The 21,637-nt window shown below is 44.7% G+C and overlaps 1 protein-coding gene across 6 annotated transcripts in view; it reads right to left on the bottom strand.

The window, feature by feature from the left end:
* LOC138638673 (death-associated protein kinase 2-like) overlaps nucleotides 1-20,137 on the bottom strand; it is a 104,309-nt gene extending 84,172 nt beyond the window's left edge. The window contains exon 1 of one of the 6 annotated variants that reach the window (XM_069728212.1): nucleotides 20,013-20,137. The gene's annotated coding sequence lies outside the window, so the exon portion shown is untranslated. Of the gene's footprint in view, nucleotides 1-10,814; nucleotides 11,360-20,012 lie in introns of those variants that run through there. The other 5 variants (XM_069728185.1, XM_069728169.1, XM_069728159.1 and 2 more) reach the window with 5 other exon arrangements.
* Nucleotides 20,138-21,637: the final 1,500 nt, after the last annotated feature.

Raw genomic sequence — 21,637 nt, 5'->3', positions numbered from 1 at the left:
ATTAATTTCACCTGATTGAACTCATTACCTGTATAAAAGACAACTGTCCACACACTCAATCACTCTCCAACCTCTCCACCATGGCCAAGACCAAAGAGCTGTCTAGAGGACAATAGGCAAGCAGCTTGGTGATAAGGAAACAACTGTTGGCACAATTATTAGAAAATGGATGAAACATAAGATGACTGTCAATCTTCTTCGGTCTGGGGCTCCATGCAAGAATCTCGCTTTGAGGGTTAAGGATGATTCTAAGAGAGGTCACGAATCAGCCCAGAACTACTCAGGAGGACCAGGTCAGTAGCCTGAATAGAGATGGGACCACATTACTGTTAGTAACACACTATGCTGTCATAAATTAAAATCCTGCAGGGAACGCTAAGTAGGGGACTCAACACCAGCACATGTCAGATGAGACCAAAATAGAACTTTTTGGTACCGACTCCACTCGCTGTGTTTGGAGGAAGAAAGATAAGTACAACCCCAAGAACACGATCTCAACCATGACGCTGATGCATAGTGGGGGAAACATCATAATTTGGGGGTGATTTTCTGCAAAGAGGGTAGGACAACTGCATCTTATTGAAGGGAGGAAGGATGGGGTCATGTATTGCAAGATTCTGGCTAATAACCCCCTTCACTCAGGGCATTGAAGTTGGGTCGTGGCTGGGTCTTCCAGCATGACAATGACCCGAAAGACACAGCCAGAGCAACTAAGGAGCGGCACCGTAAGAAGCATTTCGTGGTCCTGGAGTGGCCTAGCCAGTCTCCAGATCTGAACCCAATAGAAAATCTTTGGAGGGAGCTGAAACTCAATGTTGCCCAGTGACCGCTACAAAAGATTTGGAGAAGATCTGTATGGAGGAGGGGGCCAAAATCCCTGCTGCAGTGTGTGCAAACCTGGTCAAGAACTACAGGAAACGTCTGACATCTGTAATTGCAAACAACGGTTTCTGTACCAAATATTAGGTTTTATTTCTCTATTGTATCATATACTTATTTCATGCAATTATAATGCTAATTAATTATGTAAAATCCTACAATGTGATTTTCTGGATTTCTTTAAGATTCTGTTTCTCACAGGTAAATCTTACCTATGATAAAAAATACAGACCTCTCCATCCTTTAAAGGTGGGAAAACTTGCAAAATCAGCAGAGTATCAAATACTTATTACCCCCACTGTATATATCAATCTGCCCTTCTCCTCCTGCTCTACAACATGATGCCCACGGATCAGACAGCATTTTCATCTTAACAGATTCCCTTGACTGAGAAAAATTATAAAGCAAGTCAACGAGTAACATTGAATATCTCCCAAGATATCTGGAAGATAAGAAATAATTTCCATGCTGTACAGTCACTTAAAAAAAAAAATTAGTGTCGACCATTTTCACACTTTCCATCAAGTAACTGACCTGCTGTATATTTTTTCTCAGGTGAGGGAACCTGTGTCCGATCTGTGAGCACCATGTTGTAGAGCAGGAAGAGCTCAGTAAATGGATATATAATTTTGTAGGAAAAATACTTAGTAAAGCTGGGGATTTGGTTTTCCCATAAAACGATATATCAATTTGGTCAGCTCCTCCTGCTCTACAACATGATGCCTACGGATTGGACTGCATTTTTCATTGTGACAGGTTCACTTTCCTGAGAAAAATTATAAAGCAAGTCAATGACTAAATAAATCATTTAGACAACCCATTACCGTACGACCCCTTAGGTTGTACAGATCACCCCCGTTCTGGCAGACTGGACACAACCATGTATAATATAGTCATCCTATATCGGAAGCCATTTTTGCAGGTCCTTTAAGAGCTCACACATTTGTATCATCTTCTATTGGCTACTGACTTATTGAGTGTATATCCTCCAACCGTGTAACATCTAGTCCTAGTGCGAATGTAAGTAAATTCTGATATATCAGCGTAAGGAAGGAAGGAAAAGGCCAAAACATGCAGTCTGTGGTCTACACACTATCTGATCTTGTGCTGCATTGGCCAAAATATTGTATTCTCTGACTGTGCAGGAAATCGTTAAAAGGCTTTGTGGGAGAGTAAAAAGCAATATGGGTACAAATGGCTGAAGAGAAAACTCAACATCTTGGAAAGTATTGTTCTCTGCACTCAGATTACTTCCTTTACTCTTTAGTCATATTGTAGTAGGAAACTTTATGATCCTGTAGTTGTCTGCCAAGCTCCTTGTCTTGAAAGTGACAAATCCCCCTGGTGTGTCCAGTCTCTCCGCTCCCTGAGGAGGCTCCTAGTAGGCTCTTTTCTCTTTGAAGACCTGTTTAATAAGGTCAAGATAGCAAAAGATGACATTCCTGAGAATGCTTTTTCTGCAGCTGGAACCTCCACCCTCACGGATGCTAGAAGTGCCATAGCAGATCCATACTACCCTGGTGATAAAGCCGCAGATGAAGAAAGATGGCACAACCCAGTTAGGAGGTCAGAGAGGACTATATAAATGTCATACCCATGGCTACCAGAAAGTCTTCACCTCCCAAATGCAACCTGGTAATGTAAAGCTGGGCAGAATACCACAAAGTATACCACAAAGAATACCACAGTCCACTGGGACAGACGCTTGGCCAATACAGTCCACTGGCACACAGACGCTTGGCTATTACAGTCCACTGGCACAGACTCTTGGCCGTTACAGTCTACTGGCATAGACGCTTGGCCGTTATTACTATTTCCTGTTGCTTATATAGTATTAACATTCCGCAGTGTTGTCACCATTGGCATCACATCATAACTTACAGTATGGCAACATGCAAACATTGGTGGGCACATTGTAGGCTTTGTTCAGTTTCAATCTTTGGCCACACTTGCAAGTGGGGGTGATGAACCTTCAGCCCACATAACAGATGCAGTGGAAGTGGTCCGCAACCACTTAGCTAGGAAACACATAGACTTTGCCTTTTCAATGATGCATGCTGCCAGGCTCCAGTACTCTTAAAAGATCACTGCTACAGAGATAATAGCCTACATACATACATACACATGACCAGAGACCGCCCTTTGTTGTCATGTTCAAAATATTCAGCATCAATAACTAAAAATACGGCCTTCTGTAAATCAACAAGATTAGAAAGACATGGACGCTTACTTCCAAAATCAGCACCACTCGTCTACTGGATGAGTGTGGTACTGCATCTCGGCAACATTAAAGGGAACCTGTCACCCCCAAAATTGAAGATGAGCTAAGCCCACCAGCATCAGGGGCTTAACTACAGCATTCTGTAATGCTGTAGATAAGCCCCCAATGTATCCTGAAAGATGAGAAGAAGAGGTTAGATTATACTCACCCAGGGGCGGTCCCGCTGCGGTCCGGGTCCGATGTGCGTCGCGGTCTGGTCCGGGGCATCCCATCTTCGTACGATGACGTCTTCTTCTTGTCTTCACGCTGCGACTCCGGCGCAGGCGTACTTTGTCTGCCCTGTTGAAGGTAGAGCAATGTACTGCAGTGTGCAGGCGCCGGTACCGCAGCGGGACCGCCCCTGGGTGAGTGTAATCTAACCTCTTTCTCTCATCTTTCAGGATACATTGGGGGCCTATCTACAGCATTGCAGAATGCTGTAGATAAGCCCCTGATGCCGGTGGGCTTAGCTCATCTTCGATTTTGGGGGTGACAGGTTCCCTTTAACTTCAGCTGTGCTGTAACACCAGACACAATCCCCAGACAGAGGTGCTTCTGTGTTTGGAAGAAGGCAGACATGTTTTTATAATTCTGGACAGCTCCTTTAATTGTATACTTCACATTGGCATGTGACATATTAACATGAGTCTCCCTGGTATGCAACATTGAGGTTATACACTGTTTAAATAGGTCTTCCACATGCATTAATTATTAGGGCATAAGGAGGAAACAGGACCTTATCTCAGGTGCCATCGGCAGGGCCTTGCGATCTCGGGTGCCATCGGCAGGGCCTTGCGATCTCGGGTGTCATCGGCAGGGGCTTAAGACCTTGGGTGCCATCGGCAGGGCCTTAAAGGGAACCTGTCACCCCGAAATTCGTGGGTGAGGTAAGCCCACCGGCATCAGGGGCTTATCTACAGCATTCTGTAATGCTGTAGATAAGCCCCCGATGTTACCTGAAAAAAGGAGAAAAAGACGTTAGATTATACTCTCCCAGGGGCGGTCCCGCTGCTGGTCAGGTCGGATGGGCGTCTCCGATCCGCTGCGGCGCCTCCCATCTTCATTACAAGACGTCCTCTTCTGATCTTCAGCCACGGCTCCGGCACAGGCGTACTTTGCTCTGCCCTGTTGAGGGCAGAGGATAGTACTGCAGTGCGCAGGCGCCGGAAAGGTCAGAGGCCCGGCGCCTGCACACTGCAGTACTTTGTCTGCCCTCAACAGGGCAGAGCAAAGTACGCCTGTGCCGGAGCCGTGGCTGAAGATCAGAAGAGGACGTCTTGTAATGAAGATGGGAGGCGCCGGAGCGGACCGGAGACGCCCATCCGACCTGACCAGCACTGGGACCGCCCCTGGGTGAGTATAATATAACGTCTTTTTCAGGTAACATCGGGGGCTTATCTATAGCATTACAGAATGCTATAGATAAGCAGGGCCCTGCGATCTCGGGTGCCATCCACAGACGGGTTCCAGTGGAGAAGGGGTCAAAATGAGATCGCAGTACCCTGCCATTGGCACCCAAGGTATCAAGGCCCTGCCGATGGCACCCGAGATCGCAGGGCCCTGACAATGGCACCGAAGGTCTTAAAGGGAACCTGTCACCCCGAAATTCGCGGGTGAGGTAAGCCCACCGGCATCAGGGGCTTATCTACAGCATTCTGTAATGCTATAGATAAGCCCCCGATGTTACCTGAAAAAGGAGAAAAAGACGTTATATTATACTCACCCAGGGGCGGTCCCGGTGCTGGTCAGGTCGGATGGGCGTCTCCGGTCCGCTCCGGCGCCTCCCATCTTCATTACAAGACGTCCTCTTCTGATCTTCAGCCACGGCTCCGGCACAGGCGTACTTTGCTCTGCCCTGTTGAGGGCAGACAAAGTACTGCAGTGTGCAGGCGCCGGGCCTCTGACCTTTCCGGCGCCTGCGCACTGCAGTACTATCCTCTGCCCTCAACAGGGCAGAGCAAAGTACGCCTGTGCCGGAGCCGTGGCTGAAGATCAGAAGAGGACGTCTTGTAATGAAGATGGGAGGCGCCGCAGCGGATCGGAGACGCCCATCCGACCTGACCAGCAGCGGGACCGCCCCTGGGTGAGTATAATCTAACGTCTTTTTCTCAGGTAACATCGGGGGCTTATCTACAGCATTACAGAATGCTGTAGATAAGCCCCTGATGCCGGTGGGCTTACCTCACCCGCGAATTTCGGGGTGACAGGTTCCCTTTAAGACCTTCGGTGCCATTGTCAGCGCCCAGAGATCTCGGGTGCCATCGGCAGGGCCTTGATACCTTGGGTGCCAATGGCAGGGTACTGCGATCTCATTTTGACCCCTTCTCCACTGGAACCCGTCTGTGGAACGCAGGTTGATAATGATAAAAACAAGAAAAAAGCACCAAAGAACCAAAATAATAAAAGTAATAAACTTTATTGATGTAACAATAAGTAAAAATTATTTAAAATCAGAACCAGGGAAATGTCAATGACACACCAGAACAAGGGTGGAGCCACGATAAGTGCCCAGGCAAAGTCATTACTTTTATTATTTTGGTTCTTTGGTACTTTTTTCTTGTTTTGATTTCCCCATGTTGCACTGAACTGTTGTTGCACACATCCTTGTACCACTTTACATATTGATCATGTGATCAGTGATACCGGGTGGTGGTATTAGTTTGGTGTATATGCTTTATTGATAATGATAAAGCCCATCTACACATACAGATACAAACATCTGGAAAATATTACCGTAACTTAGAGACAAGTTACGATGTTGGGTTTCTCAACCTGGACAGCCAGTAAACAAGTCAGTCTACATTTTGGCACACTGTCTACAAGTCCAATATAACCTCCATTCGTATCCTCCAATTCCCAAATGTCCTAACAATGGGCCTCTGGTGACAACAGCCCGCACCCTCCAACGTGCCAGAATGTGAAATCTAAGTATTTCTGGTCTTCAGCGCATTCCTCGGATAGTCCTCGGGGCGTGTAGTGGGATAAATGGACTATAGTACGAACCTGGCTGGAATCATTCATGCAACATTACTCAGAATGGCAGATCCAACTAACCGTTTCGTCCCCGCGCAGCTCCTACATCTGCAGAGTGTAAGTGTGGAGGAGGCCCTGCCCGGAAATTCTCCAAATTAGTTCCTGATCCCAATAATTCCTTAAGGAGTCATTTTCTGGTGAGGAGAAGTCAATATGCTCTGCTCACATCTAGGGAGACTCCAACTCCTCTGTTCCGGCTGCACAGTGACAAGATTATGACCCAGCGCCCTTTCATCCCCAGCGCTACAGTTCTTTGAGCAAGGAATCTCATGCCTTTATGTTGGAGTTCCCCTTTAAGTAAAGCACTCTGGTACATTTTTTGAGTATGTCTATGATGCCAGAGCAAGCACGAGAGCTGTGGTGTGTTCCCCCAGAGGACCCCTTTAACTAATGAGACAATAAGAGATAGAGATTAAATTAAGCATTACACAGATTATTGCCAGCCCCGAAGCTTGAAATATATTTACCACATGAATATAAATACATGTTACAGCTAACTTAATCAGAAACCAATTAATAAGATGGTACACAGGTCTGTAATATTCAGAAGACCACCTGGGATGTCATCAGAAACCACACAGATCATGGCCGTAGACCCTCTCCTATGGCAGAACTGAACATAAGACATCTATGCAGCTGCTGTCATTTTAAATCGCTTAACTAGCAATTCCCTATCAGTTCATTATAGCGCCCCCAGTGGACACAGGCTGGAATTACAATAGTCAAAAGTTGGAGAAGTACTTTACAAATGAGATTTCTCTTCAGTGAACTTCATAGAAAGCTTCCAATATGTCTATATGGTATCACTAAATCAGAAGTAAGGAACTGGTGCGGCCTCTGGTATAGGAAATATCGTAATAGTTCTGATAAGTATTAATCTGTAACATAAAGTAACTGCAATAACGGATCGCAACACACACATCATGCCGCGATCCAAAGAAATTCTAAAACATATGAGATACAAAGTACCGTATATACTTGTGTGTAAGCTGAGTTTTTCAGCACATTTTTTTGTACTGAAAACGCCCCCCTCGGCTTATACTCGAGTCATTGTCCCAGAGGATGGAGGGCGAGCGGCGGAGCAGCGGGTCACATGAGGCAGGAGCCGGCTGCTGCGGCTAACTACTGTGTTGGCAATGAATATTCATTTCGCGCACAGTGTCAACTGCAGCAGCCAGCTTCCTGCAGCTGCCGGGCGGTCACGTGTGACCGCTACTTAAGAGAAATTAATATTTACCACTCTCCACTCCCATAGGCATGGAGAGAGGTGATTACTCATTCCCTTAAGTAGTGGTGTCATGTGACCGAATGGAGGCTGCTGATAACACTGTGCGTGTTACTTAATATCAATGAATACTCGCTGCCCTCCACGCACATAGTCCCGGCGTGGAGAAAAGTGAGTATTCTGGCAGCTGTTCTCTGCTTGTAAGCAGTACATGATGTCCCTATCATGCACTGCTTACAAGCAAAAAGCAGCTGCTGGCATCGGAACAAGATGCTGCGAGGGAGAGCCGAGAAGGTAAGTGTAATGACTTTTTTAATGCTTATTTGATGGGAGCCATGCATACAAGGATAGGGATGGGGAGCCATGCATACAAGAATAGGGATGAGGAGCCACATGCGTACCAGAATAGGGATGAGGAACCATGCAGACAAGGATGGGGATGAGGGGGCCATGCATACCAGGATAGCGATGAGTGGACCATGCATACCAGGATGGGGATGAGGGGGGCATGCATACCAGGATAGGGATGAGGGTGCCATGCATACCAGGATGGGGATGTGGAGGCCATGCATATCAGGATAGGGATGTGGAGGCCATGCATACAAGAATAGGGATGAGGGGGCCATGCATACCAGGGTAGCGATGAGGAGGCATGCATACCAGGATAGGGATGAGGGGGGCATGCATACCAGGATAGGGATGAGGAGGCATGCATACCAGGATAGGGATGAGGGGGGCATGCATACCAGGATAGGGATGAGGAGGCCGTGCATACCAGGATAGGGATGAGGAGGCCGTGCATACCAGGATAGGGATGAGGAGGCCGTGCATACCAGGACAGGAATGTGGAGGCCATGCATATCAGGATAGGGATGTGGGGGCCATGCATATCAGGATAGTGATGTTGGGGCCATGCATATCAGGATAGTGATGTTGGGGCCATGCATATCAGGATAGGGATGAATGAACATTGCTTACCTGGCTTATACTCGAGTCAAAAAGTTTTTCGTGGCAAAATTAGGTTCCTCGGCTTATATTCAGGTTTTCTTATACTCGAGTATATACAGTAATTGGGATATATCAGTCTGTGAAAGGTTATAAAGCTACTTCTCAAGCTTTGGGACTCCTGCCAACCACAGTGAGAGCCATTATCCACAAATGGCGAAAACATGGAACACTAGTGAACCTTCCCAGGTGATACTGCAGTGTGCAGGCGCCGGGAAAGGTCAGAGAGGCCCGGCGCCTGCGCACTGCAGTACTTTGCTCTGCCCGCAACAGGGCAGACAAAGTACGCCTGCGCCGGAGCCGCAGCGTGAAGACCAGAAGAGGACGTCATCTTATGAAGATGGGAGGCGCCGGACCCGGACCAACAGCCGGAACGCCCCTGGGTGAGTATAATCTAACGTCTTTTTCTCATCTTTTAGGATACATCAGGGGCTTATCTACAGCATTCCAGAATGCTGTAGATAAGCCCCTGATGCCGGTGGGCTTACCTCACCCGTGATTTTGGGGGTGACCGGTTCCTTTTAAGGAATACAAAATTACGACTTTGAAGGGGCCTAGACAAAGTCCTGACCTTAATCCAATTGAGATGCTGTGGCATGACCTTAAAAAGGTGGTTCATGCTCTGAAACACTCCAATGTGTCTGAATTGCAACAATTCTGCAAAGGTGAACTTGGAGTCAGCAGGTGCTCTAGTCCGGTTGTTGAAACCTGATGGACCAGGAATCATCCCACCGAAAGCCCGCTCTCCTTTTAATGTGGCACACTACTCAGACAACACAGGGTGGGGGTAACACAATTTGGCAGTACTTTATTGAACCACAATACAGGCAAATAACACATACAACAGTCCCAGCAAAATACCCCAAGATGGTGTGCATTACAGAGTCTCACCCTTCTGCTGACTCTCTGGGATAAGAGCAACTTCAGACTTCAGAGTTACAGGGTTACCCCACCGGTGACACGCACAAAGAGGAGGTAACAACAAGCTTAGGAAGCCGACGGCCTATTAAGGTACAAAGCAAGGTGACCAGAGGGTCACAACCTGGCTTCTCCGAACATCTCCATGGAGCCAGGTAACTGGCGGGTCGCAATCTTGGCTTTCCCATAAGTATGCATAGGGCTCAAGTCAAGGGAGGGGGTGATGAGATTAACTTGCATTGTTTGATTATTTAATCATATAATCATACTTTTTCCTCCTCTGTTTTGAAGCCACAGGACCCACACAACAGTCATTCAACATATTAAGCAAACATCCATTGTTCAATGACCCTGCATCACTGTCTTACAAAGATAGCAGACAATAAGCTCTAGGAGCTGATATAAGAGGTAAACATCAGTCATTTAAAAATGCTAAAAATCAACGTTAAGACTCATATGACAACAGTGTATGGTTCTTGACCAACTGAAGAACAAATGCATAAATTCAAAAGTCAACATAGAGATAACAGTCTATGCCTCGTGGATTACTGAATTTACTTCTAGATAATTAAGATTAAATGCTATGTTGTCACAATGAGTGGGTCAAAATTCCTCCAGAGCATTGTAAAAGACTCATTGCCAGGTATCTCAAAGGCTTGATTGCAGTTGTTGCTGCTAAGGGTGGCCCAACCAGTTATTAGGTTTAGAGGGTAATCACTTTCACACAGAGCCCTGTAGGTTAGGATTTTTTCCCTTAATAATAAAGACCTAAATTTATAACCTGCATTTTCTGATTACGATACTTGTGTTATCTTTGTCTAATATGTCAATAGGTTTGGTATAGGTATCAACCACTGAGGACTCAATTCTAAATAGGTTTGGTGACATACATGCACACATACTATATGCTGGTATTGCTGGAAGTTGTCTTTCTTCACAGTACACACCAATCTTTACCTGAGACAAGCAATTTTAGATGTAACAATCCCCATACGGTATCAGTAAACCCCCTGTCGTATATGCGCCACATTACATAACTCAGCAGTACAAATGGGAATTACTCTGCAATTTGCTCTCTGGAAAAAGTTTTCGATTGCAATGTTGTGGCTGACATATATGGTAACATAGATCTCATAGTCCCTGCACCTATACAGCTCAATGCTAAAAGTGCTTCCATATCCAGCGCTGATCAGCTGCATTCACACGTTGCTTTTCTGGTCACAATTATAGAAAAAAAAAATTTGGGGAGCAAATTTTGAAAAAGTGCAAGAAAAGAAAAAAATGCAATGCCTAATGTACTCAGCTAACTGAAAGCATAAATCATGGAGCCCCAACTTATTTTTTGGTTTAGAACACAACTGCCCGTGCAGGAAACAGTTAATTGTTTTGCCTCCAGGTTGTTACAGTGTAACATTCCAAACACAAACATTCTAGAATGTTACAAAACAAACAGAAGACAAATGTAACCAGAAAGCAGGGGAAGGGGGCACTTACCAGCAGACTGCCAGCTCCTCAGCACTGTGGGGGGCTCCAGATAATGGCCCCTCTTCTGCCTCAATTCTCTGCAGTTTTTGCTCAGTTCTGAAGCCAAACTCTGCCTGCAGCTAATCTGTTGGGTGAAACTTTTCATATTCCAGCCTCCAAATGAGGAGTCAGGGTTGGGAGGGGGGAATGGAGCTCCTGTTTGGCTATTGTGCAAACCCAATGGCATGGGATTTGGGGGGTTTGGAACTCCCAGGGGGCAGGTAGCAATCCTGGCAAGAAGGGGTTACTGCAGTGCCTAGATGGAGGGGGAGAGAGGTGCCTACCTTGCCCAGGCTGGAGCTCTGCTCCCTGCAGATGGAGGTCACAGGGCATCCTGCATGGTGGATCCTCATCTGCTGGTGAAGTTCTGAGCAGGGATGGATCACATTTGGTCTCCAGGGCTGGGGCCTTGCAGAGCAGGGGAAGGGGGAGGTCAGGAAGCTGTTGTGACAGATAGTACTAGGCAGACTTGAATGCAATGTGTTTTTGCTGGGGAAGCTGTATGGCGATAGTATGCAGCAACCAGGAAGGGACTGGGCTCTTAAAGGTGCAGCCCTGCAATAATAATCAGTATGTATGAATCACATCCACTACCTGCAGAGGAGAGAACACACAACAGGGGAAGCTGCCTACAGAATGGGATATGCTGTTCAAGGGATATTCCCAAAGTAACTCTGCAATTTACCTTTTATTAAAAATGTATGTTCCGGCTTGTTGCCTAGATTACCGGCAACCTCTGGGGCTTTAAAGACATCATCACTGTCATGAGTATAAGGCCGGCGTCAGTGAGACACTATATATATATATATATTAATATATCATACAGCGCTAGATAGCTTAAAAGCCGGTAATTCAGTTGCCGGCTTTTGCTATCTCCTTCCTAAACCCGACATGATATGAGACTTGGTTTACATACAGTAAACCATCTCATATCCCCTTTTTTTTTGCATATTCCACACCACTAATGTTAGTAGTGTGTATGTGCAAAATTTGGGGACTCTAGCTATTAAATTAAAGGGTTAAATCGCGGGAAAAAATGGCGTGGGCTCCCGCGCAATTTTCTCCGTCAGAGTAGTAAAGCCGGTGACTGAGGGCAGATATTAATAGCCGGGAGAAGGTCCATGGTTATTGCCCCCCCCCCCCCCCCGGCTAAAAACATCTGCCCCCAGCCACCCCAGAAAAGGCACATCTGTAAGATGCGCCTATTCTGGCACTTAGCCTCTCTCTTCCCACACTCGTGTAGAGGTGGGATATGGGGTAATGAATGGTTAATGTCACCTTGCTATTGTAAGGTGACATTAAGCCAGGTTAATAATGGAGAGGCGTCAATTGTGACACCTATCCATTATTAATCCAATAGTATGAAATGGTTAAAAAAAAACACACACACACATTATTACAAAATATTTTAATGAAATAAAGACACAGGTTGTTGTAATATTTTATTATACTGGTAATCCACCTGAAGACCCTTGTCACCTGAAACAAATGTAAACAAAACACGATCAGTCTCGTCCCACGCTGTAAATCCATCTGAAAGGGTTAATTAATTTTACAAGCAGTAGCCTGCTAATGCAGCCGCCCCTGCAAAATATTGAGAAAAGTTCCCAGGCTTGAGTTCATATGAGGACATCCAGCAGAGGGCGCATCACCACAACTCGAGGTAACTACAGGTCATTCACCTACATTCCATTCATTTGCTGGTTTTTACAGGCAGGGGCGGCTGTATTAGCAGGCTTCTGATTGTAAAATTAGTTAACCCTTTCAGATGGATTTACAGCGTAGGACGAGACTGATTGTCGGAAGGTATGGGATATTGTTGTTTGTTTTATTTACATTTGTTTCAGGTGACAGGGGTCTTCAGGTGGATTACCAGTATAATAAAATATTCCCACAACCTGTGTCTTTATTTCATTAAAATATTTTGTAATAATGTGTGTGTGTTTTTAACCATTTCATACTATTGGATTAATCATAGATAGGTGTCATAATTGACGCCTCTCCATTATTAATCTGGCTTAATGTCACCTTACAATAGCAAGGTGACATTAACCCTTCATTACCCCATATCCCACCGCTACACGGGAATGGGAAGAGAGGGGCCAAGTGCCAGAATAGGCGCATCTTCCAGATGCGCCTTTTTTGGGGTGGCTAGGGGCAGATGTTTTTAGCCGGGGGGGGGGCAATAACCATAGACCCTCTCCAGGCTATTAATATCTGCCCTCAGTCACTGGCTTTACCTCTCTGGCGGAGAAAATTGCGCGGGAGCCCACACCAATTTTTTCCGTGATTTAACTCTTTAATTTAATAGCTACAGCGCACAGATTTTGCACATACACACTACTAACATTAGTAGTGTGGAATATGGAAAAAAAGGGATATGAGATGGTGTACTGTATGTAAACCATGTCTCATATCATATGGGGTTTGTGAAGGAGATAGGAAAAGCCAGCAATTGAATTACCAGCTTTTCTCCTATCTAGCGCTGTATGAAATATTAATATATATACATATATGTGTCTCACTGACATATATATATATATATATATATATATATATATATATATATATATATATATATATACACACACTATGTGTAGACATTTATTTTAGCTATTCTATTCTAACCTGTCAGTGTGATTTTACTGTACACCGCACTGAATTGCCGGCTTTTCTCTCTAACACCGCTGCGTATTTCTCGCAAGTCACACTGCTGGTCCGTGTGTAATCCGTAATTTTCTCGCCCCGTAGACTTTCATTTTTTTGCGCAATACGGTGACAAACGCAGCATGCTGCGATTTTCTACGGCCGTAGAAGACCGTACAATACGGATCAGTAAAATACGGCAGATAGGAGCTGGGCCATAGAGAATCATTGTACCGTATGCAATCCGTATTTTTCTGCACCTCTCATACGTCCGTAAAACTCGCTAGTGTGACGCCGGCCTAACTATGGAGCATGGGGTATGATCTCAAGACCCCAGCACTGCAAGGCTACAGTAATAACCACTGAGCCACAATGATTCCCCAGCCCCATAAGCCCTTTGCTTTGAACGTGGTCCTGATCGCTGTTGCTCTGCCTCTGCTTGCTATATGGGAGAGTGTCCAAACTGTCAGTCATCAAAACTGCATGTCCACCAGGAAGACGAGAGGCAGAGGAGCAAAGTGCTCCTGATAAAAGAACATGAGAAAAAACCATTTAAGTGATGATAGATATTTCTGATATTGGGTATGTCCGTATATTATTAAAACAAGGTGACATCCATCAGTAGGTCCATTAATTCTGAATGTCCTAACCCCACTCCAGTACCCGTTCCGGGACGTCCCATATAACGTTTTCAGACCATTATAGGTATAATCTGCGTAATGCCCACCCTATTATCTTAAGTATGTGTCTGTGAATAAAGGAAAAGGATGATCCAACTTTTCTGGGGAGAGCCACCTCTTCTCCACACTCATCCAATCCATAATTTCATGATGCCCTTTTGTTGCCACTCCAAGGACCATCCACTGTCCCCACTATCGGATCCAACCTTTCTTGATGCCCTTTTGTTGCCACTCTGTGGGCCATTCACTGCTCGCACTAAGTAGGGTCTCTACTATCAGATTAATCCATTCCTGATGCCCTTTTGTTGCCATATCGTGGACCATCCATGCAGGGTGAGCCCACCTAGACATAACTTTAGAAAGATGGAGTCAACAAACCCTCCCACCCTCTTTCCACATGACTGTGGTGTCCAGCTAAAGGACAGAATGGGTGACCACTTTAGGACATTTCACTATCTTGCAGTGCAGCCTTCACAGTTCCGTCAGACAGAACTCTGCAGCCCATCAGCTGACTCTGATGGGCTGCAGTGGTCACGTAATATGATAATGTCTCTAGTGAGTGTCAACATTGCTGAAACAGCACCGGTCTGGGAGTGGAGGATTCTTTTTTTGTTCTTTATCATTTTTACATGGCTTTTCAGATCAGATCTCCACAGCCAAGGTTTCACCCTACAGAAAGGGCTCTAAAAGTGAACCTGGAAATTATAGGCCAGTAAGTCTAACCTCTATTGTTGGTAAAATATTTGAAGGGTTTCTGAGGGATGTTATTCTGGATTATCTCAATGAGAATAACTGTTTAACTCCATATCAGCATGGGTTTATGAGAAATCGCTCCTGTCAAACCAATCTAATCAGTTTTTATGAAGAGGTAAGCTATAGGCTGGACCACGGTGAGTCATTGGACGTGGTATATCTCGATTTTTCCAAAGCGTTTGATACCGTGCCGCACAAGAGGTTGGTACACAAAATGAGAATGCTTGGTCTGGGGGAAAATGTGTGTAAATGGGTTAGTAACTGGCTTAGTGATAGAAAGCAGAGGGTGGTTATAAATGGTATAGTCTCTAACTGGGTCGCTGTGACCAGTGGGGTACCGCAGGGGTCAGTATTGGGACCTGTTCTCTTCAACATATTCATTAATGATCTGGTAGAAGGTTTACACAGTAAAATATCGATATTTGCAGATGATACAAAACTATGTAAAGCAGTTAATACAAGAGAAGATAGTATTCTGCTACAGATGGATCTGGATAAGTTGGAAACTTGGGCTGAAAGGTGGCAGATGAGGTTTAACAATGATAAATGTAAGGTTATACACATGGGAAGAGGGAATCAATATCACCATTACACACTGAACGGGAAACCACTGGGTAAATCTGACAGGGAGAAGGACTTGGGGATCCTAGTTAATGATAAACTTACCTGGAGCAGCCAGTGCCAGGCAGCAGCTGCCAAGGCAAACAGGATCATGGGGTGCATTAAAAGAGGTCTGGATACACATGATGAGAGCATTATACTGCCTCTGTACAAATCCCTAGTTAGACCGCACATGGAGTACTGTGTCCAGTTTTGGGCACCGGTGCTCAGGAAGGATATAATGGAACTAGAGAGAGTACAAAGGAGGGCAACAAAATTAATAAAGGGGATGGGAGAACTACAATACCCAGATAGATTAGCGAAATTAGGATTATTTAGTCTAGAAAAAAGACGACTGAGGGGCGATCTAATAACCATGTATAAGTATATAAGGGGACAATACAAATATCTCGCTGAGGATCTGTTTATACCAAGGAAGGTGACGGGCACAAGGGGGCATTCTTTGCGTCTGGAGGAGAGAAGGTTTTTCCACCAACATAGAAGAGGATTCTTTACTGTTAGGGCAGTGAGAATCTGGAATTGCTTGCCTGAGGAGGTGGTGATGGCGAACTCAGTCGAGGGGTTCAAGAGAGGCCTGGATGTCTTCCTGGAGCAGAACAATATTGTATCATACAATTATTAGGTTCTGTAGAAGGACGTAGATCTGGGGATTTATTATGATGGAATATAGGCTGAACTGGATGGACAAATGTCTTTTTTTCGGCCTTACTAACTATGTTACTATGTAGAAGTAAGCATCATTTGTCACAATGTATCAGCTCCTTGTCTGTATTTTCAGCTTTGCTCTCCCTTCGCCTTCAGCCCTATCTCTTTGCTTTTTATGGAGCCCTGTAACGGGATCCGAGGATACACGGCACAATCCTCCGACTTCTAACAACCGACAAGGGCAGGACTGTTGTGTTCTATGCCATGTGTTTCGCCTAGAAGAACCTCGATTACATTTTTTCTCATGATCCTCGGTTCTTCCTTTAGGGAATAGATGTGTGACCTTCTCCTAGACCAAGCTAGAGATGATGATAGCACCGTCCAATGTTCGACGAATTAACCCTTTACGTATAGTTACGTCTAAGGTGGGATCCCCCTGTATGCTGTGGGCTCCGGCGAAACTTTTCCGATTTCATCAGCTGACATGTGCCCCTAATAGCCGCGGGTGGAATTGTTATCCACCCGTGGCTGTTAACATGTTAAATGCTTCTGTCAATCTCTGCCAGCGGGATTTAACACAATTGCGCCGGAGATGCAACAATAATCCCACCCATCGACGGCTGTGTCACATGACCGCAGATTGCAGATGGGTTGGCATGACAACCCCGGGTCTGCTTGAGAGCCCTGTAGTTGTCATTGCCAGATAGCTATGAGCGCGGCCCTGTGACCGGCGTTCATATAGCAAATGAGCATTTTTGCTACATAGAGCAGGGAAGAAGACCTGCTACAAGTTCTTCTCACTAAATTAGAATATCATCAAAAAGTTAAGTTATTTCAGTTCTTCAATACAAAACGTGAATCTCATATATTATATAGAGTCATTACAAACAGAGTGATCTATATCAAGTGTTTATTTCTGTTAATGTTGATGATTATGGCTTACAGCCAATGAAAAGCCAAAAGTCATTATCTCAGTAAATTAGAATACTTTACAGTATAACAGCAGCTTGAAAAATTATTTTCCAAAATGTTGGCCTACTGAAATGTATATTCAGTAAATGCACTCAGTACTTGGTCGGGGCTCCTTTTGCATCAATTACTGCATCAATGCAGCGTGGCATGGAGGCGATCAGCCTGTGGCACTGCTGAGGTGTTATGGAAGCCCAGGTTGCTTTGATAGCAGCCTTAAGTCTTCCATGGAGACTATTGAAGGAGGTGTGAAGTAAAAAAATGTTTTTAAAAATATAAAATTAGACATATATATATATATTTATATATGTTTATATACCGTACATATAGTTAAAATGACCCCCCTTTCGCCCCATTCAAAATAAGACAATAAAAATAAAATACACATATTTGGTATAGCCGAGGTCAGAATCACCCGATCTATCAACATATAAAAATAATTAATCCGATTGGTAAACAATGTAATGAGAAAAAAAATCAAAATGCCAGAATTACGTTTTTTGGGTCGCCGCTACATTGCATTAAAATGCAATAACAGGAGAAAAAAAAGATTGTATCAGCCCCAAAATGGTATCAATAAAAACGTCAGCTTGGCAAACAAAAATTAATCCCTCACCCAACCTCAGATCATGAAAATTGGATACGCTACGGGTATCGGAAAATGGGACTTTTTAGTTTAAAAAATAAACTTTTGGATTTTTTTTCACCACTTAAATAACAAAGAACCTAGACATGTTTGGTGTCTATGAACTTGTAATGACCTGGAGAATCATAATGGCAGCTCAGTTTTAGCATTTGGGGAACATGGTAAAAAAAATCAATTGTGGAATTGCACTTTTTTTGGAATGTCACCGCACTTTGGATTTTTCCCCCCGTTTTTTTCCCCCCGATATGGCAAAACCAATAGTGTTGTTGAAAAGTACAACTCGTCCCTCAAAAATCAAGCCCTCACATGGCTATATTGACTAAAAATAACAAAGTTATGGCTGTGGAAAAAAGGGGAGATAAAAATGAGGTGGTGATGGGGTTAATAGTGTCATTCAAAACCACAATTTGTCTTACAAAAAAAAGCCCACATATGGCTATGTGGACGGAAAAAAAGTAATGGCTCTCGGAGAAAAGAGAAGGGAAAAAAACAAAAATGGAACAAATAAAAATTGCACTACCAGGCCTGACCACATGGTGTGCTATTAAGGGAAATCAGTGTTTAGCCGTCTATGCAATGTCCTGTAATATAAAATTGTAATCTGCCATCTAGTGGTAGAAATAAGAAGTGCAGTAAATTAAATTATCCATGCAAATCACATGCTAGGCAAAAAATAATAATGGGTTCACATGAATCATTACTTTGCAGGGTAGTGCCCACACATTTTCTGTCTCTGTTTGAAATTGGACAAGAGGGCATAATGAGAGGGCATAATGAGAGATGGCAAAACATTTGCATGCGGCCCCAGGTCTGGTCCACCTTGGGGTGAGTATTAGTCTTGGCTATATTTGGTTTTGGCAAGAACCAGGTCTTCCTGGTATAACTTTTTTCAAAAAACTGACCGTCACATCCAAACATAGACTAAGTGTGAACAGGTGCTGAACCTAGAGTCACCAACCTCGTATACGAGTTGGCGACTCTAGGTTCAGCACCTGTTCACGCTTAGTCTATGTTTGGATGTGACGGTCAGTTTTTGAAATTTGTATTCATTGGCCTTCTGACTGAGCACTCCTTCACCTCTTAGCCACAGGTGTTTTAATCGCAGCAGGTCCATTACCCCTCCACAGAGAGAAAGGGAAATTTAGTCTAAGAAGAGGTTTCACATGTACCCATTCAGATGGAGACGTTTATTCTCAGCGACGAAATGAAGGTGTAGGACCTGGTATACGAGAGATGCCCTAATGTGGCTACCAGGTACACATGAGTTGGCCAATTTATGCGCTAACCGCTCTCATTTTTTCATATTTCTAGTGCAGTAATGCAGTTCAATTTTCATGTTTGCATGTTTTAGCGACACAGTGTGCTGCCTTATTCCCCTGGTATAACTTGACCTGAAATCGCTGGTTCAAGAGTGAGATCCTAACTTCCTAAGGAGACAGATACAGTTTAATGCTAGATATGTCACCAACCTGCTGGGGCAGCGGACAGTCCTCTAAATTCAGGGCTATCCTGCCTGATTTGGGACAGACGGGAGACATGTACCATATATGTAGCTTCTATTGGTATTGTCACGGTTCACACCGTGCTGCCAACAATATGTCACGAATCCCACCGTGTACGTCAGGGATCCCGGGGAAGATACCCTTTATCACCCCAACCACTCACATCCATTTGTCACGAACCGGGGTTGTTTGGTTGCCCCTGGTTTCTTCACAAGGGGATTTATCTATATCCCACTTCCCAGTTACGGTTTGGAACTTGCAGCTCTCTGGTGCCTTTCTTACCCTCAGGTCAGACTAGGTACTGTACCTAGAGTAATTAGTCACCAGAAAGGCAGCCTGCTATGTACTGGCTCTTTGGCAAGCTGCAGCGAGGGCGATATAACTACTTCCGCACAGGCAGGAACAATAATTATCAACGCCGCCGTCGCTACAATGCTTCCCAAATGCACTGGACAAAGTTGCTGCCACCAGCTCCGATTTCCTAAGGATTAACAGGTCCAGAATCAACCCAAATCAGTAGTGTAATTCACCTCAGAGGACGCACAGTTTGTCATAGAGCAGGGAGAGACAAGCTGGTAAATTGTATATTGTACGCCACAAAAAGGTAGGCAGTGTTTACAAGGCATAAAAAGATATTATAAAAAGACAATTCATATGTACATTGCAGTTACAAGTAAAAAGGATTAAAATTGAATAGAACACTTACAGGTCGTTCAGATCATTTCATCTCCTGGTCGCCCATGTGCTCAGAAGATACATCAAGATGCATAAGGACAGCTTTGAAGAGCTGCTGCTAGCTTGCTTCCTGGACCAACACTCACTCCCAACTCCCCAGGGTTAAGATATGCCCTCTCCTCCTGATATCACTGTGTGGGCTGAGTGGGCTGAGTTATGACTTGCCCTCCTCTTTGTATTCTTTAAGTTTTTGGATTCACAGGGCAGACAAAGACATTCCTGGGGTTTTTCCCCATGTGCTTCGACTTGTACTTTCACTTTCACTTTAAAGCCATATAAATTCTTGAGTGAGGGGCTGCTGCTTATTGGTCTCCCATTACACTATATAGCAAGGGAGAGGGAGGGTGAGTGGCTGAGAATTCCAGCCTTGTGCTGGCAGGCAGAAAAGAGAAGGGGGTCAAATCTGCAGCTTTAAGGAATGTAGCAGAGCTCAGTGCGCGTGATCATAGACAATCAAATACAGTAGCTCATGTTCCTGACAGGTATCTCCTCGGAGGCAGGGACAAGGTCGTGACAAGTTACACTTTGGCTGGACTACTATGGGTAGATTTCAAGAAGGCAGTGGTGCATCTAGTACTAAGCACCCAATCATGTCCCAGATTGTTCACTCAGTGCCCTGCATCAGTAAACCTATGATTTAGATTATTTTCATATGCCACCTGGGACAGTGGGGCAATCCCCCAAATTTGGGATTATGCTAGATTTTGGACACTTGAGAGGCATGTACTGTTTGTTAAACACGAGTATCTTTTATTAGGCCGACTACATCTAGAATTGGGAGCTGCTCAGGGGTGGAGCCAAGTTCCAAGTGGGTTGGGAAGGTATTGACGTATCTACCACATCTGATTATGCCTCAGATTTCTTCTGGATTACTAAACCTATAATTTTTAATCATTGTCTGATTTTCTTTTTATATCAAAAACTTCGATATGACCATTTTGTGATAACCAAGCCCACTTTACTAACCACTTTAAAAAAAAAAAAACCTTTGTGTTTGTTTTTTTGTGAATTGTGACTTTCTTATGGCAAAAAACTGCCATGAATTAATTTAAAAGATTGCCTGGTATGCGTATTTGATAGGTTGTGTTGGCTTTCCCCATAGATCATGTAATATACATATAATTGTCAATCGGCTCTGTCACAGCTTCCGGCGATTGTGTCGCTACCACAATTCACCGCGCCGGAAGTAGCCAACCGCCATATTGGAATACCCAAGTGATGGGTATTCCAATATGGCACCCGCTGGTGGTACCTTGCCCTTGCCGCATCACCAGCGGGTCATATCATACTCACCTGCTCCAGGTGCGTCTCTGCATGTCCCTGCTTCTCCCTGCGGTATGATGTGACCGCTGAACATAGGAAGAAGCTGCCAGCGCCGGAGACTATCTGTCAGTGAGAAGCAGGGACCGCGCCGGGAGGGTGAGTATAACGGGGGAGGGTGAACATTACGCGATATTCACCTGTCCCCGTTCCACCGCAGCACACCACTCTGTCTTCCGCATCCTCTGCCTGTGACGTTCAGGTCAGAGGGTGCGATGACGTGTTTAGTATGCGCGCCGCCCTCTGCCTGAACAAACAGTCACTGCAGAGGACGCA

This window comes from Ranitomeya imitator, chromosome 1, assembly GCF_032444005.1.
Source record: "Ranitomeya imitator isolate aRanImi1 chromosome 1, aRanImi1.pri, whole genome shotgun sequence".
Taxonomy (NCBI): Eukaryota; Metazoa; Chordata; class Amphibia; order Anura; family Dendrobatidae; genus Ranitomeya; species Ranitomeya imitator.
This window is presented reverse-complemented; position numbering and strand designations above follow the sequence as displayed.